Source organism: Podarcis melisellensis (genome assembly GCF_964234715.1).
Source record: "Podarcis melisellensis genome assembly, chromosome: 8".
NCBI lineage: Eukaryota > Metazoa > Chordata > Lepidosauria > Squamata > Lacertidae > Podarcis > Podarcis melisellensis.
In genome coordinates, this window is record NC_138540.1 from 69,808,561 (window position 1) to 69,824,364 (window position 15,804).

Here is a 15,804-nt window from a genome sequence, read left to right on the forward strand (position 1 = left end):
GGGGAGGAGACGGGAGGGGGTGAAGGGGGCCCTGGAGGGGAGGTGGATGTCAGGGAACTGCCATCTAAAGCGCCGGGGGCGCAAAGGCTCACTGAGGTTGAGAGAGGAGTAGCAGCGGAAGAGGGAACCAGTAGAGGGCGAGCAAGAACTCCAAGGGAAAGTGAGTCGGAGGGATGGCTCAGAGACACTTCCAGCGAAAACAGTGGGGAGGTCTCAGGACCTCCTATAGGGACACCCACACCTCGCCGGAAACTGTCACGCCGAGAGGCCAGACGACGTGTTTCCGTTAAAGAGCTTTTATGTTGGAAAAGATTCCGAAAGCAGCCACTTTCGGATTCTACTAGTGATTGACGCAGCCATGCTGGAGGGGCTCCGTCACAGGCAGAGGTTTGAAAACCTGATCAGACTCTGAGGGACTTGCATTTTACGCACAAGCAGCTCATCGTCCCATCACACACACACACATATATATATATGCAGGTTTTGGTGTCCTCGGGTGTCTTCCCGTGTAAAAGTTGGGGTGTCTAGGCGACGTTTCGACGAGGTCTCACTCGTCATCTTCAGGCTGGTGCTTTCGGCTTCTTGTTACTGGAACAGAGCAGGATCTCAGTGTTTGAGTTCCTATAAATACTGTTGAGGGGGTGTGGTGTATAGCCTCCAATGTTCTGGGCAGAGAGGAAGTTCCCAGGCTAGTGTGCCTTTTCTTCTTTTGTTCCTTAATTACTTGAGGGATATCTTGAGTGATTTCTTGAGTGATATCCTGAGTACCACTTAGGTGGGTCATTAGGTGTGGATTAGTTGCTAAAGTCTTTGTGTCTTGACCTCTTGAACTTTGTGAAGAGTTTTTCTGAGAAGATGGCTGTACTGCACTTAGTTGTGCTCTGGCTTGGCTTCGTGTATAGGGGCGAGCTGTGGTTTTGTGGCCTGTGTCAGCCAGATCTGTGTAGGGATTGCAGGGGGGTGCAGCATCCGGAGGTGCCACCATGGTTTGGCTACTGGATGGTGTCTGTAATTTATCTGTGGAGAGGGTCTGGGTTTGGGTCTGGTGTGGTTGATTGGTGATGGCGTTCTGTGTGCCTCTGGATCTGGTGTCAGTTTTTGTGGGGAGGGCTAATTTCCAGATGTCTGGCAAGCGGGATGTGTCGTCACGCTTGTTCATGTTGTGAGGGTGTTTCTCTATCTCGATGGCTTCCATGATTATTCTCTTGTGGTGATGTTCCATGTTAAAGAGCAATTTGGAATCTGCAAAATTAATTTCGTGTCCTGTTTCTTTCATGTGTTGGAAAAGAGAGGAAGTTTTTTCTTCTTTTTTGACGGCATTCTTGTGTTCTGCGATACGTGCATTTATTCGTCTGTTTGTTTGTCCAATGTACGTGGCTGGGCAGACTTTGCAGGGTATTTCATAGACCCCTTGGTTCTCCAACTCCAGTATTTATAGGAACTCAAACACTGAGATCCTGCTCTGTTCCAGTAACAAGAAGCCGAAAGCACCAGCCTGAAGATGACGAGTGAGACCTCGTCGAAACGTCGCCTAGACACCCCAACTTTTACACGGGAAGACACCCGAGGACACCAAAACCTGCATTCCTGTACCCGTGAAAATCTACGAAAGCATATATATATATATATATATATATAATGACATGACTAAAATAGGCTCTTTCAGAGGACTCGGACCAAATAAACCCAATTGGCTGACCTTTTCCTGTCTTTCGTTAAATGCTGCAGAATGTGCACTGAACTCGCTGTTATCAGCCCAGACAGCAGCCCAAACTTTTCCCAGAAGCAAAAATCAGGTCCTGTGGAACCTAAGTCAGACACAGTTTAATCCGGGCTTCAATCTTTCCCTCTTCCTCCTTCCCCTAAATTGGCTTACCGCAAGCAGTACAATAATGCTCTCAGTTAATTTGGCTGCTATCCACATGGGTGAGTCTGAGGGTGACCACTTATTTAGTGCCAGAAAAAGAGGGCAAAGGAGGATATTTAATTTAAAAAATGACCACGAGTTAATTATACAGATAGCTGCAAATTTATAATTCTTTGGGAGTATCCAGTATTAGTCACACTCAGGTACCTAATTAAGTCAGTTTATTTCAATGGGTCTACCTGAACTAACATTGGATATCAAAATTATGTATCAAATCACCCACATACATAATTTTAAAATTTGTACTAATAATTACTTCTAACAGTGAGTGGTAGATTTTCTCTCTCGCTAGAGCTTCTTTCATAAATGAACAATAAAATAAAATCCCAGCACCCCAATATTTCAATTAAATGTTTTAACATTGCATTTTTCATATTGTTGCAACCTGCACTGAGGTATAGGGTAGATAAGAATTCCAATTAAGCAATCAAAATACAGCTTTACCTTGGAAGTCGAACGGAATCTGTTCCGGAAGTCTGTTCAACTTCCAAAACGTTCGGAAACCAAAGCGCATCTTCTGATTGGCTGCAGGAAGCTACAAAAGCCCCATTGGACATTCGGCTTCCAAAAATAGTTTGCAAACCAGGACAGTCACTTTCTGGTTTGGGAGCCAAAACGTTCGAGAACTAAGCTGTTCGGAAACCAAGGTACGACTGTAACAGCAACAATAAACTGCTTTCATCAGCATCATCAAAATACAGTATGTCTCATTGTAGTGAGGAAGTGGCAGGAGTGAGCCAGCAGTAAATCACACAAAGTTAAGTGAATTAACTCTTTATTAGAAAAAAAGAGGATCTGCACAGGAGTGCAAGGCCTCATGAGCACAGCAACTCCTCTTCAGTAGGCCTTGCCCCTGTGAAGCAGTTGTGAAGACTGAAGGTCCCACCTTCCCACAGCTGCATAAGTCCCCTCCTCTCTAGGATTTTCCCCAAGCAATCAGAGACTGTGCCTGTGTGATGCTAACTTCTCCTTTGCCCTCTTCATGCCTCTCCTGGTTCTGTGAGACCAGTGGGGAGGGGACCTCTTCGGCAGCCTGACTCATCTCTGCCTCTTGACCACCCCCCTCCCACTCTCCTGCTTCTGGACTTCCCTCTGCCCCAGACTCTCCCCGCTTACTAAACCCTGTTGGCTCTTCATCCTCCTCATCCCAGTCTTCTCCCTCTGACCTCTCATTGTCTTCCCATCAATCCCCGGGCTCTGAGACTTCTTCCCTTGATGGTTCCCCAGCTGGTTCCTCCCACCATTTTAATTTTTGCGCAAACAAATAATTGAATCTCTCTCCCCCCCATGTGACAGTGGCAGTGCCCTCCCAGAGGCAGAAATGCATCTTGCGTTCTCGGTGTACAGAGAGTTGCGTTCTCGGCGTACAGGCCAGAACCTGCTTATCTTCAGTGTATAGAAATTGGAATTATCTGATCCTGTACGTAGCCTTACAGAAAGTCTTTCTGTTACAGAGTTTTAGAAATCATTTTTCGGGGGGGGGGTATATATATATATGAACACCTTGTCTTAAACATTTTGTTCATCATTCTAAAAGAAAGCATGTCATAATTCATTTGACTTCTCATTTTTCCCACTCTGGGGAGGGGCAGGGAACGCTCTCCAGAAATCCTCTTTCCACCTAATAGTTCTGAGCCTTCACATCTCTACACCCAAAATGCTCTGCCTAACAGTAGAAATGACCCTAAGGTAGAAGGACCTATGGCTTCCTCCATGTTGCATATACATTTTCTCCATATTGCTCACAATGTTCCACATGGAGCTCTGTGCAAAATGCTCTGATAATTGAAGGAAGGCAAATCAGCTGATTTGGAGGGCATGGGTTTTTTGTTTTGTTTTTAAGCAGCTTGTGCTTTTAAAGTGTACAATGGAGAGAGAGAGAGAGAGAGAGAGAGAGAGAGAGAGAGAGAGAGAGAGAACGAACGAGAGAACCTCCTGATAATCTGCACTCTGTGAAAATGGAGACTGAAGATTCCCTGAAGATGCCAGTGTTAAGAGCCATTAGATCAAGTCTAGCCTTTGTCCCGGGGGCCATGGCAAAATGTCTACCTCTGATGCTTTCTAAGGGCTTTCTCTGGTCTAGTGTTAAAGCATTTTAAGTGGTGATGTTTCCTTCTAGTCTTCTCATAGGATTTTAATGCCAGGGCAATCACCTCACTAGAAATTGCTCCTAATAGTCAGCTTCTGCTTTTTTTTGCTTCCTTTCAGGCTCTCTCATTGCACTCTTTTCATTCCCACCCCCACAAATCAACTCATCTTGGTATTTGTAAGTTCTTAAAATAAATCTGCTGCCAGGTAGCCCAAAATTAAATATGTACTTTGGACTTCTGTTGTGCCGTGGGAAAGAGGCACAGTGGTAGAGCGTCTCCAGGTACTGCTAGGAAGAGTTCCACATTACTGAGGAAGTCAGACCTGACAATGGTACCACCTGCCTCAGTTCACAGGTAGCGCCATCTGCCCTCCAGATGCTGTCAGACTCCAACTCCCATCAGCATTAGCCAGAATGGCCAGTGTCCAGGGATGACAGAAGTTGTTGACATCTGGAAGGTTCTACATTAGCTACTCTTGCCTTAATTATACAGTGGTACCTCAGGTTACATACGCTTCAGTTTACATACACTTCAGGTTACAGACTCCGCTAACCCAGAAATAGTGCTTCAGGTTAAGAACTTTGCTTCAGGATGAGAACAGAAATCGTGCTCTGGCGGCGCAGTGGCAGCAGGAGGCCCCATTAGCTAAAGTGGTGCTTCAGGTTAAGAACGATTTCAGGTTAAGAACAGACCTCCGGAACAAATTATGTACTTAACTCAAGGTACCACTGTATATCCAGTTTTGAATACTGCAACACAATTCTCTGTGGGGTTTATCTTTGAGGAGTCTTAACCAGCTTCACTTGGTCCAGATTGCAGCTTCAGAGATGTTGCTTCCAAGGTGCAATTCAGAGTGTTTTTGTGATGATCTTGTAGAGCCCTGAGTGGCTTAAGTCCTTAAGGATCACCGCTTCCTGCACCAACTTGCCTGCTCTCAGATGGAGAGGTCCTTCTCTTTGTGAAAACACAACTGCACAGGACAGGCGAGAGGGCAGGGGAGAATAGGAGACTGCCTTATATTGAGCCAGACCATTGGTCCATCTAGCTCAGTATTGTTTACATTGATTGGCTCTGGCTGTCCAGAGATTCAGACATTCTCAGCCCGACTAGAGATGCCAAGGAACAAACTTGGGAGCTTCTGCATGCAAGTGCAATTGCTCTGCCACTGAAATGCAGGCCATGCTGCCTTCTCAGGTGTTATCCTCGGTCCTCTAGCAGTGCTGTCCCAACCCCAGCTGTGTACGAAAACAGAGCCTGTGGACAAAAACCAATCGATTGACCATGGTGGTCTTCAGATCTCCCCATCTCAAGCCTCAGCAATCTGCCTTCAGCAAGTGGACCTTGAAAAGCCTCCCAGCCAGCGAGATTGACTGAAAAGATCATGAACTGCTGGGCAGAATTATGCCAGGGCTTTCCCATCCAGCCATCTGTTTGGGCAGGCACTGCAGCTTTTGTGTTACCCAGATGAGGTAATGTGCTGTGGCAGCCTGTGGAGAGGGAGAGAGGGAGGGAGGGAGGGAGGAAAGGCGGGAGGGAGGTGGATGGAGAAAGCAGAATGATTCCTCCTTTCATCAGAAATTGACTCGTCTGTCTCACTTTGGGCAACAGGGGTAGCCAGCTTCCATTTGCCACTGGCCATGACATTGGGCCACCATCCTTGTGACCTCCTGTTTCCAGTGTCTCAGGAGAGCAACCCTCAGGGTACAATAGCCAGGAGGCTTATTGTTTGTTCTAGTGCTGCTGACTCCACTTGCCAGCAAAAACCTGGATTTAAATATAGAAACCTTAGTTGCCATAACAACCATCATTTCTTTTTTTAAAGAAAAAGAAAGGAAGGAAGCTTTTCCAGTTTGAGAGGTAGCAAAGTTCTTCTGCTATCCAAGATGCAAACAGCTGCTTTCAGTTCTTTTTTGCAAAATGCTCAGCAAAATAAAATGAAACAGAAGTTTGGGCTCATTATATGAAAAGGAGACTGCAAACCCCTCTTGCTACTCATGAGAAGCAGGGGGTGGAGGGAGAGAGAGAGAGAAAGAAAAAGAAAGAGAGAGAGAGACATACAGAGAGGTAATGCCTAGGGCTCCATCTGTTGTTTTGATGCCTGGAGTGACCAGCCTGCGTTACAGCAGGGATTCTGCAGTGACTGGGATTTTGTGTGTGCATGTGTGTCTGGGAGAGAGAATGCATGCCTGTGTGGTCCCCTCCCCTCCTCCTTTCCGGCACCTTAGAACTATCGGAGTTAAAATTCATTACATACATGTATGTGGAGCAGAAAAGCGGGCTGGGCAGGGGAGGGGGAGTATGAGATCACCAGAGGCTGATGAATTATAAATCACAGGCAGAGACTCCGATGACCAGCAGCTTGTATACCAATGTGATGCGGCTGTTGCTGGAGAACAACAGGGGCTTGAGGGATCGAATGTTGCAGGCAGTGATAACAGCAACCCGATACTGTTGGAAAGCAATCTTGCAAGCTTACCAATCGGAATAACTCCCTTAAAATTTCAAGGGGGTCCTTCGAAATACAAACAGACCAAAAATAAAAACTTCCCAGATATAATATTTCTCTCTCTATAATTTTTTTTAAAAGGGGCTTCTATTTCCCCTATGTTCAGAGACCAAACAGGTGCAGTGTGCTCTCCAGAGGTTGTTGCACATCCCATCAGCTCTGACCATTGGTTCTGCTTGCTGGGCCTAAAGGGAGGTGGAGTCAAGCAACATCACAAGAGCACCATGGTGGCTGCCACTGCGAGTAACCAGAGTCAGGGTTGTTTTTAATGAAAAAGACTAATCTAGGTATGTCGGCCAGCAGTGGAACAAGCTGATTGGGCAGCAGGGGTGGCATTTTTTCACCCCCCTCAATGGTGACACCAGGGGCGGCCCGCCCCCCCCCTTCCTCTGCCCCTGATGTCGGCATAAAATGAATAAATGAATTCACGTCGGCTGGGGTGCTAAGTTTCCAAAAGCTGCCTGGGGATTTATCCTCTGGTCCTGTTCCTGTTCAGGGCATCTTGTATTACAGATGGCCCTTGAGGTCTCTTCCAGCTGTATAGTCCTATGATTCTATTATCCCTGTTCCCTTCAATTTCATTGGCTGCTAGAGTGACCGCTAGTGCATTGCCCAAAATGAGGACGTACATCACCCAAAATGAGAATTTTTTGGGAGGGAGGGGGAAATGCAGAAGCTAATTTACACATGTAGATGCAGATTTAGAAAAAAATTAAATCATGGGTGGTGGACTTGTGGTGCTCTGGATGTTGTTGGAGTCCTCCTCCTCTTGGCCCTAGTGATGAGGAGAGTTGGAGTTCTGAACATCTGGAGAGCCACAAGTTCCCGACCCACGATTGAATTACAAGGACAACACACCTCACCACAGTGGGGAAGAATGTGACTGGGTGAGCTGAGAGCCTGTTCATTCTGCTGCCCAGGTGCTCCTCACTGCAGATGGGCAACATCAATTATTATGACCATTGTTTCATTTCCCGCCCTTCACCTTAAGGTCCCGGCGTGGGTTACAACATTAAAACAATAATCGAAACATTTTTTTAAAAAAAACAACAACCCTAAAACTTACAACAATAAAAATAAGGTGGATCAAAAAAATACGCTCCTCAAGTGTAAAAAGCCAAGGTGAAGATACATGTCTTCAGTGTCCTTCAGAAACTGTACAATGAAGGTGTCGCTGTGGGGAGGGTGTTCCACAGTTTAGGGGCCACCACAGAGAAGGCCCTTTCCTTGTTTGCTGCCCCCTGAGGTTTTGAGGGTGGAGGAACTCCCAAGAGGGCCTCCTCTGTTGGTCTCAACACACAAGAGGGTCTGTAGAGAAGGAGGAGTTCTTTCAGATATCTAAGGCACCTGTTGCTTCATACTCTTATGTCTTTAATCTTGACTTGGATCGGGAAAGCCTTCAAATCATCCTTCAGACAGAGAATTGTGTCCTCTGTAAAGTTGGGCCCACATCATCCCCTGTATTAGCTGTCATCTCTTGCAGTGGGTGGAAACTCGGACCTCAGTAATGCATCGTGCAAAGTCTTTTATCTGATGTTATCGAGGAGATACCGATATGTGCCTTAATTATATCACGTGTGTGTGTGTGACTTCATAATTCTAGGTTGGTGCCACATACCAGGAGGCGCTGACTCATAATTTCTGGCATGCTTTCAGACTGACCCTAATATTTGCTGCATCAACAGATAAGCACTTAGGGTCTCCCCCAGACATTTTCGGCTTTGGAGACAATGCTGCGTCATCATGGGGAGGAGAAGCGGCGTTGGGTGGGGGGTGGGGAGTTCCATTGCGGAAGCCCAAGGTCTTATTCTCTTTATAAATTTCTCTAATTAATTAACTTGGAAAGCCATCACAAGGAAAAACGTGATAAGTAATACGTAGGTAAAATCAATCCTGTATGAACTTGGCTTGTTTTTATTACCCACAGTTTAAACAAACCACAGTCCCCCTACTTCAGATGTAACAGAGAACCGTTATTTGTTTGGTAGTGGAAATGGATGCTTCTGTTCTCCAATTTTTGGCCACAACAGATGAGGAAAAGGCTGGGACAAATCTGTGCAAACTTGTTTGTGTAGCAGGAAACCATAGTTTCCTGTTACCTCTGAACCTGGTCTCTCGCTGTGTGTATCTGTCCCTCTCTGTGATGCACGTATCATGGCCAATATAGTTTTCATGTTCAAAACAATTTCTCATTTCTTCACCAGGCTCTTGTTCAAAAACCATCTTCCTCTTGCTGATCACCTCAACGCCTGTTGCTGAAATATACAGTGGGGACTTGTGGCTGCATCTTCACAGGTAAGAGACCTCTAAGTAAGGGAAAATATATTTGTTTGCTTGTTATACATGCTGAGAGAAATTATTTCGGGATGAGATTCAGCAGATGGTTGCAATTGTGCTCTAATGCTCTGCCCAAAGACCTCTAAGGATCACACAAAGAGTCAGGCAATGGAAGCAGAGTTGTTTGTTTGTTTTAGATCATGGATGGGGAACTCTGTTGGACTACAACTCCCATCATCCCTGACCATTGGCCATGTTGGCTGGGGCTGATGGTTAATGGAGTCCAACAACATCTGGAGGGCCACAGGTTCCCCATCCAAGCTTTAGGTGTTGAGGTGCTGCCACTGTTTGCAGTGCAATGAATTTTCTAGATAATGCATTGGAATTTTTCTTGATGCCTTGATTTAACATGTTTATTTTAGTTGTATTTAATGAGCAAAGCTAAAAACTCGAAAGCTGCCAGGTCTGCCTAACACTGTATTTCCCAACTGGCATCCATTCATTTTTATTAACAAATATATGAAACAGAAATTTCCCCAAACAAAAATAAAGACCTGGTGGGGGTGGGGAATTCTTCCCACATCACTGGTTGTATAAGACTCACTGGCCTGGTTTGGCTGGTCATATCTCAACTTAATGAAGTGAGATATGAAAAGCATTTACTCTCTTTGCTGCTCCCTTTATGGGATGAATAACCAACCCAGGAAGTCTTTCAGTAGCCATAGTTTCCTGTTCAATCTCACTAGAAACTGTGGCTAGCACCTTCAGAAGAAGCCAGGATGCTGAACCCATTCCAAAGCATGGCCGGGCTTCTGCTAAAGCTGGTAACCATAGTTCCCCAACTCGGACGTAACAGGAAACTATGATTAATTCTAGCCTTTCTGGTCTGCTTGCTCACACCATGAAGGCACAAAAGATTCATTCACACTTTGCCTTATTAAACCGAGGCGTGATTGTCCAAATGCAACTGCTCTCTTCTTGTCTCGCCTCTGCCTTGTGCAGCTTTAACCGGTCCTGAAATTCCACGATGCCAAATTGTTTATTCCGAGATGAGTTTTTTTTAAAAAAGGATGTTTCGTCATCAGATCGCTTGGTCTTGAAGTCGATTCTTTCTCTCCTTTTTATCAGAGCTGTGTGTCACATCCTGTTACCCGCGCTGTCAAATGCCAACGCTGTAAAAACATGGTTCCTGTCCTCTCTCTATGAAGCACTTTCCATTTTCCGAGATGTGCAGTGAAGCTAATGACATTGACATACCTGCAAATATCTTTAGGGCCCCCAGCTTCTGTAAGGGCACCTTCTCCTATTAGAATCTGCCACCAATTAACACTATCCTCAGGGGACCATCTCTGGACGTTCTTGCCTCTGGTGACTAGCGGTATAGCTGTTAGAGACAGGATCTTCTTGACGGTGGCAGCTTTCCTCTGCTTGTTCACTTGCCTCCTTTTCGTTAATGGTGCTGCAAGCTCTCTTAATTGCTGTACATCTTCTCTCTTAATTGCTCCTTTATCTGTGGGTTTTATTGTTATTTTGGTGCATCATATGCTAATTTTTCCTTCTGCAAGCTTTTTGTTGTTGTTGTTGTAAGACGAGCTAGAAATGTTAGGAAATAAAACTTTTAAAGACGAAACAATATTTCAAAATGGAATAAGGGAAAGCAATTTGTTTAAATGCACTGGTCATGATCTTGGAGTCTCAGAGTGAATTTGGTTTTAGTCTTATAGGCTGCCAGGGTTGCAGTGTGGTATTTTCTATGTATGTACTTAGGGCAGTGCTGGGCCAGGGTAATTGTTGAACGTGAGGAATGGTGTGTTTGTGTGGGTGGATGTGTGTAGAGGTGGATTGACTGAACTATGGGTGTGTCAGTACATGTGGAATTTGTGTGAGCAATTGAGTGAGTGGAAGTGTATTAAATTAGTGGAAGCTTATTCCATGGATCTTGATGTTTTACATACTGTAGTGCTTAATTTTGTTGTTTAATTTTTCCCACAAACCGTGTGTGTGTGTGTGTGTGTGTGTGTGTAATAATACAGTGGTATCTCGGAAGTCGAACGGAATCTGTTCCGGAAGTTCGTTCAACTTCCAAAACGTTCAGAAACCATGGCGCAGCTTCCGATTGGCTGCAGGAAGCTCCTGTAGCCAATTGGAAGCCATGGAAGCCGCACTGGGCCTTCAGGTTCCAAAGAATGTTCGCAAATCGGAAAAGTCACTTCCAGGTTTGCGGCGTTCAGGAGCCAAAACATTTGACTTGCAATGCGTTCGAGATCCAAGGTACAACTCTATTATTATTATTATTATTATTATTATTATTATTATTATTATTAGACTAGACAAGTTCAGGAGGTGAACATGACACCATGAGTGGAGATAGCCAGAAATTCTTTATAATGCATGCTCCATTCTCCCCCTCCCCACAATGGACATATGATTGATAACGTGTTTTCTTCTATTGTATATACTTTGTTGTTCTTGTTACTACAATAACTTATTGAAAACTCAAATAACTCCCTGAAAAACGCAATAAAATACACAGTTTAAGTCACAGTGACAGATACAAACAATATCAGTCATGCACTGAAATCAAGGACATGGTGAATTTAGGACCAGGTATTTAAAACGGTCTACTCTGAGTAAAATGCAGGTGAATGTAAACCATTTTATGCACCCTTTATCCTGTTATTTTATATGCATTTACTTGGCCGGATAACTGCATTGGAAAAATCCTGAGAAAATGCAAATTTTGAAGGATGTCATAGAATTGTGGAGTCGGAAGGGACCCCGAGGGTCATCTAGTCCAGCCCCCTGCAATGCAGGAAATCTCAGCAAAAGCATCCAAGACAGATGGCCATCCAGCCTCTGCTTTGAAACCTCCCTGTCTGTTTTTCAATCTGTGTGGGGTTTTTTTGGAAGGCACAAATTACTTAAAGTTGCCTATCACAGTGAATTGAATCTAGTGGGTGGCCTGAGCTCTGTCCGACTTGGGAGACTGAGCTTTATTGCAGACCCCATCAACACACTGTTCTTGTGCGAAACTGAATGCAGGTTTGTGGGTCCCCCTCTCCATGCGCGAGTTGCGTTTGTAACTTGAGGATCAGCCTGGAATCTCCATTTGTTTCCCTTTCAGCTCGTAAGGGCGCTTTGAGTGCTAATTTTAGGATATTCTCCAAAGATACAATCTTTAGGGTCGGCGTATGATGAATACCCTATTTATTATGCTCCAAACTCTCTTTTAAAAAAATAAAAATGTGGTGGTGGTGGGAGGAGGGAGGGGGAGATGCATCCTACCCTTAAATATGCCAATCTCCATGGAGCTGTAATTTTGGCGTGTTCCGAGAACAAGTCGGGGTAGGGTAAGGGCTCCGTCTAACAGCCAGGAAGAGGCTGTCTGTTTATATTTAAGGCTGTGCCGATGTGAGTTGTGTAAGCAGGTGGCACATTAAAATGCATGCATGATTTCCTACCAGGATGGAGCTCTGTTTTTACTGGCCTGCCCTGCCCTTGTAAGTGAGAGGGGGAAGTCAGTAACCATCGCAATGTGAGATATTTCAGGGAGCAGGAGAAGACCCAGAAGGAAAGATTTGTAGATTCTGGAGAGTGATTCGTTCCATCTCCCTATCTAGGCAAACTGTTGCCCCACTGTGTTTGGAAGCGGCCTGTTTTAATTGGAGACCCTCCTACCTTCCTGGTTTGGGATTTGGAAGGCCTCATGGTAAACAATGAAAGAGATCACTGATAGGAGACTCGGGAGACATGCAAACCCCACTATTCATTTTGGTCTGTCATTTACGCTTCCTCCCCTATGCCTGACAGCTGCATAACATACAGAAATCCTGCAGGTGAAGGGACTTCCTGCCACGGGGATACAGGCAATGAGACAGGGAAAGTATCGCCTGCTGGTTTTCTGTTGCTGGGTGGAAGCCAAATGCTCCCACATTGAATGAGACAGAGTGAGATTTTGGAGGCACGACCACAAACAATTGGGAAGGATGGGGAGAATTTGCCAATGGCAGGTGCCAGTATTTCTCCCACAAGGCTTCAGAGTGAGTAGGGGCAAAGAAACATTGCCTACACTTGGATTTGGCTTCATGCCAATCCCAGGTGATTGGATCATAGAATTGTGGAGTTGGAAGGGACACCAGTGGGCATTTAGTCCAACCCCCTGAAATGCAGGAATCTCAGCTAAAGCATCCCTGACAGATGGCCATCCAGCCTCTGCTTAAAAACCTCCACAGGAGAGTCCACCACCTTCTGAGGGAGTCTCTTCCCCTGTCAAACAGCTCTTACCACCAGAATATTCTTCCTAATGACATGGCTTCATCACGTAACCAAATCATAATGGAACCAAATTGTGGTTAGAGCGATGTGCTTTGACACCAATGCTTCATGCTTTCACTCTGGAGACTTGCAGGGGGCGGGGAATGATGGCGCTCCATTGCTTCGGTCACCCCCCACCCCACCCCAGTGCTGCTATGCAGGTGATATTGCCGCCAGACTCCCCTCCCTTCCTGGGGTAGGGAAGAGACACAAGTTAGCAACCTCAGATGCAAGGGTTGGGATTAGTAAATAAGCAAGTCTGTGCAAATGGATGGGATGGTTCAGCGGAGGATTTTCAGGGTTTGGCAGGGAGAGGCTCATGAAGTGTTTGGATTGGCAATGTGGAAGATAGCAAGAAAGACAGAGTAGCTGGCATGGAAGCAGCCATTCCATCAGGAAGCAGGAGAGAAAGAGGGAGGGAGGGAGGTAACTGGAAGACCTCTCCAATGGGTACATTGGCTCCGCTTAAAATACCAGGAACATTTAGCTCCACCTCTCCAATTCTCTTCCCCCCCCCCACCTTTCCATGAACCTGGTCATTTCAAAAGCAAATAACTAGTGCCTGAACTTGCTTTTTCCCTCTCCCTCCCAATCGCTTTTCCTTTTATGTGACATCTTTTAAATTGTAAGCATGAATACAGTGGCTGTCCACCCCCCCCCCCAACAGATCTCTGTAAGCTGCTATGGGAGTCTTTTTCCAGCAGAAGAGCAGGATTTAAAAAAAATACACGTTGCTATGGGGAGTTGGAAGACAGTTTGCAAATGGGCTTGCATCAAGGGGATTTGTTGAAGGATGTAAGGTGCCTTGAGTATTCCTTTTGAGACGGAAAGTGTGGGGTATGAATTATCCAAATAAATACATTTTGTCTGAAAATGCCAGAACTACTTAAACTTCAGAGATGGATAATAGGTACAAAATAGTTTTGACATAAGATTCAGTGTGGGGACATTGCCATGAATTATCATAGAGACTGTTTGACATAAATGCTTGACACACGTTTGTAGTGGGAGAGACAGAGCTCAGTGGTGAAGTGTCTGCTATGGATGCAGAAGTTCCCAGGTTTGTTCCATTCCCATCTGTTCCAGGTAGGACTGGGAGTGTTCTTGCAGAGAAGCTGGGCTGGATGAGCTTAATGTTAGGTGGATTTGTAGCTGGCTGGCTGACCGAACCCAAGAGGGCTCACTAATGGTTCTTCATCACTCTGGAAAAAAGTGACAAGTAGGATGCTTCAGGGCCCATCATTGTTCAATGTCTTTATAAATGACTTGGATTGAGGAGATGCTCATCAAATGTGCAGGTGACACAAAACACAGAAGACAGAATTGGGATTCAATATGACCTTAACAGATTGGAGAACTGGGCCCAAACTAACAAAATGAATTTCAGTACGGACAAATGTAAGGTTCTTCACTTAGGCAGGAAGAAGCAGCTGCATAAATATAAGATGGGGGGCACCTGGCTTGTAAGTAGTACATGTGAAAAGGATCTTAAGGTCCTAGCAGACCACAAGCTTGTCATGAGTCAACATTGTGATGCACCAGCAAAAACAGCAAATGCTATTCTAAGCTACACGGAGAGAGGTATAGTGTCCAGATCAAGGGAAGTAATAGCACCACTCTATTCTGCCTTGGGCACATCACACCTGGAATATTGTGGCCAATTCTGGACACCACAAGTTAAGAAGGATGTTGATAAGCTGGAATGTGTGCAAGGAGGGCAACCAAGGTCTGAAAACCAAGCATTGTGAGAAACAGTTGAGGACATTGGGTATACTTAGCCTGAATAACCATTGCTGCTCAACCTTATGCATGTTTACTCAGAAGCCAGCTTACTCTTTGTGCTCAGGATTGCAGCCTCAATAATTGCAAAGAGTCAGCGTACTGTTAGGGTAAATCATCATCCCTGACCAATGGTCCTGTTAGCTAGGGATCATGGGAGTTGTAATCCCAAAACATCTGGAGGGCCGAGTTTGCCTGTGCCTGGGGTAAATCATACAATTGTTTCTTTGTGTGTTTTCAAACACCCTAGTAACCATTTCTTTGATCCCAAGCAAGCTAGCTCCTTATAACACTCTACTCCTTGTCTGGCAAAGAAGAAGCAGTGATTTTTTTTTTATACCCCTCTACCAAGTCACTAATGCAAAGGTTCCTGTATCGCATGTGTGGTGGGATCAAGTTACATTGTTAAGCTGTCTTCTATGCTGCAGGTTTATGTTTGCTATAAAACATTCCCCCACCGCTGTCTGAATGATCTATGGAGAAATAAGTGGCAGCGATTAAGTAGCAAATGAATAAGAGGGGGTAAATGATGCTTTTCCTGAATCCAAGACACATTAAATGTTTGTGTTTGCACGTGAGCACGCATACAGGAAAGCGGGTGCTACAAAGCCATTCACTTTTTACTCAGTGTTGGGGAAAATCAGGCTCAGAGGCCAAATATGGTCCTCCAAACCTCTCTCTGGCCCTCCCCAGGTCACTCTCGTGGGCTTGAACTCAGATAAGGCCTTTCGCTTGTCTGGATGGGGTAGAGAGAGGGATGGAGGAGTAGAAAATAGACTACTGCACAAAGGTATATTTTAAATTCATTGCTTTTCTGCCTCTGCCCCCAATGAGCCCTGGCATGTGGCCCTCAGAAAGTTGTCCAGAAAGGAATGTGGCCCTTTTGCTGCATTAAGGGGGAAGGGAGAGGA

The 15,804-nt window shown here is 45.3% G+C and overlaps 1 protein-coding gene across 6 annotated transcripts in view; it reads left to right on the top strand.

Moving 5' to 3' along the window:
* Positions 1-8,727: 8,727 nt before the first annotated feature.
* The window catches only part of HIVEP3 (HIVEP zinc finger 3), a 121,004-nt gene continuing 113,927 nt past the window's right edge, over positions 8,728-15,804 (top strand). For all 6 annotated transcript variants that reach the window (XM_081920474.1, XM_081920479.1, XM_081920476.1 and 3 more), the window contains exon 1: positions 8,728-8,818. The gene's annotated coding sequence lies outside the window, so the exon portion shown is untranslated. The remainder of the gene's footprint in view (positions 8,819-15,804) is intronic.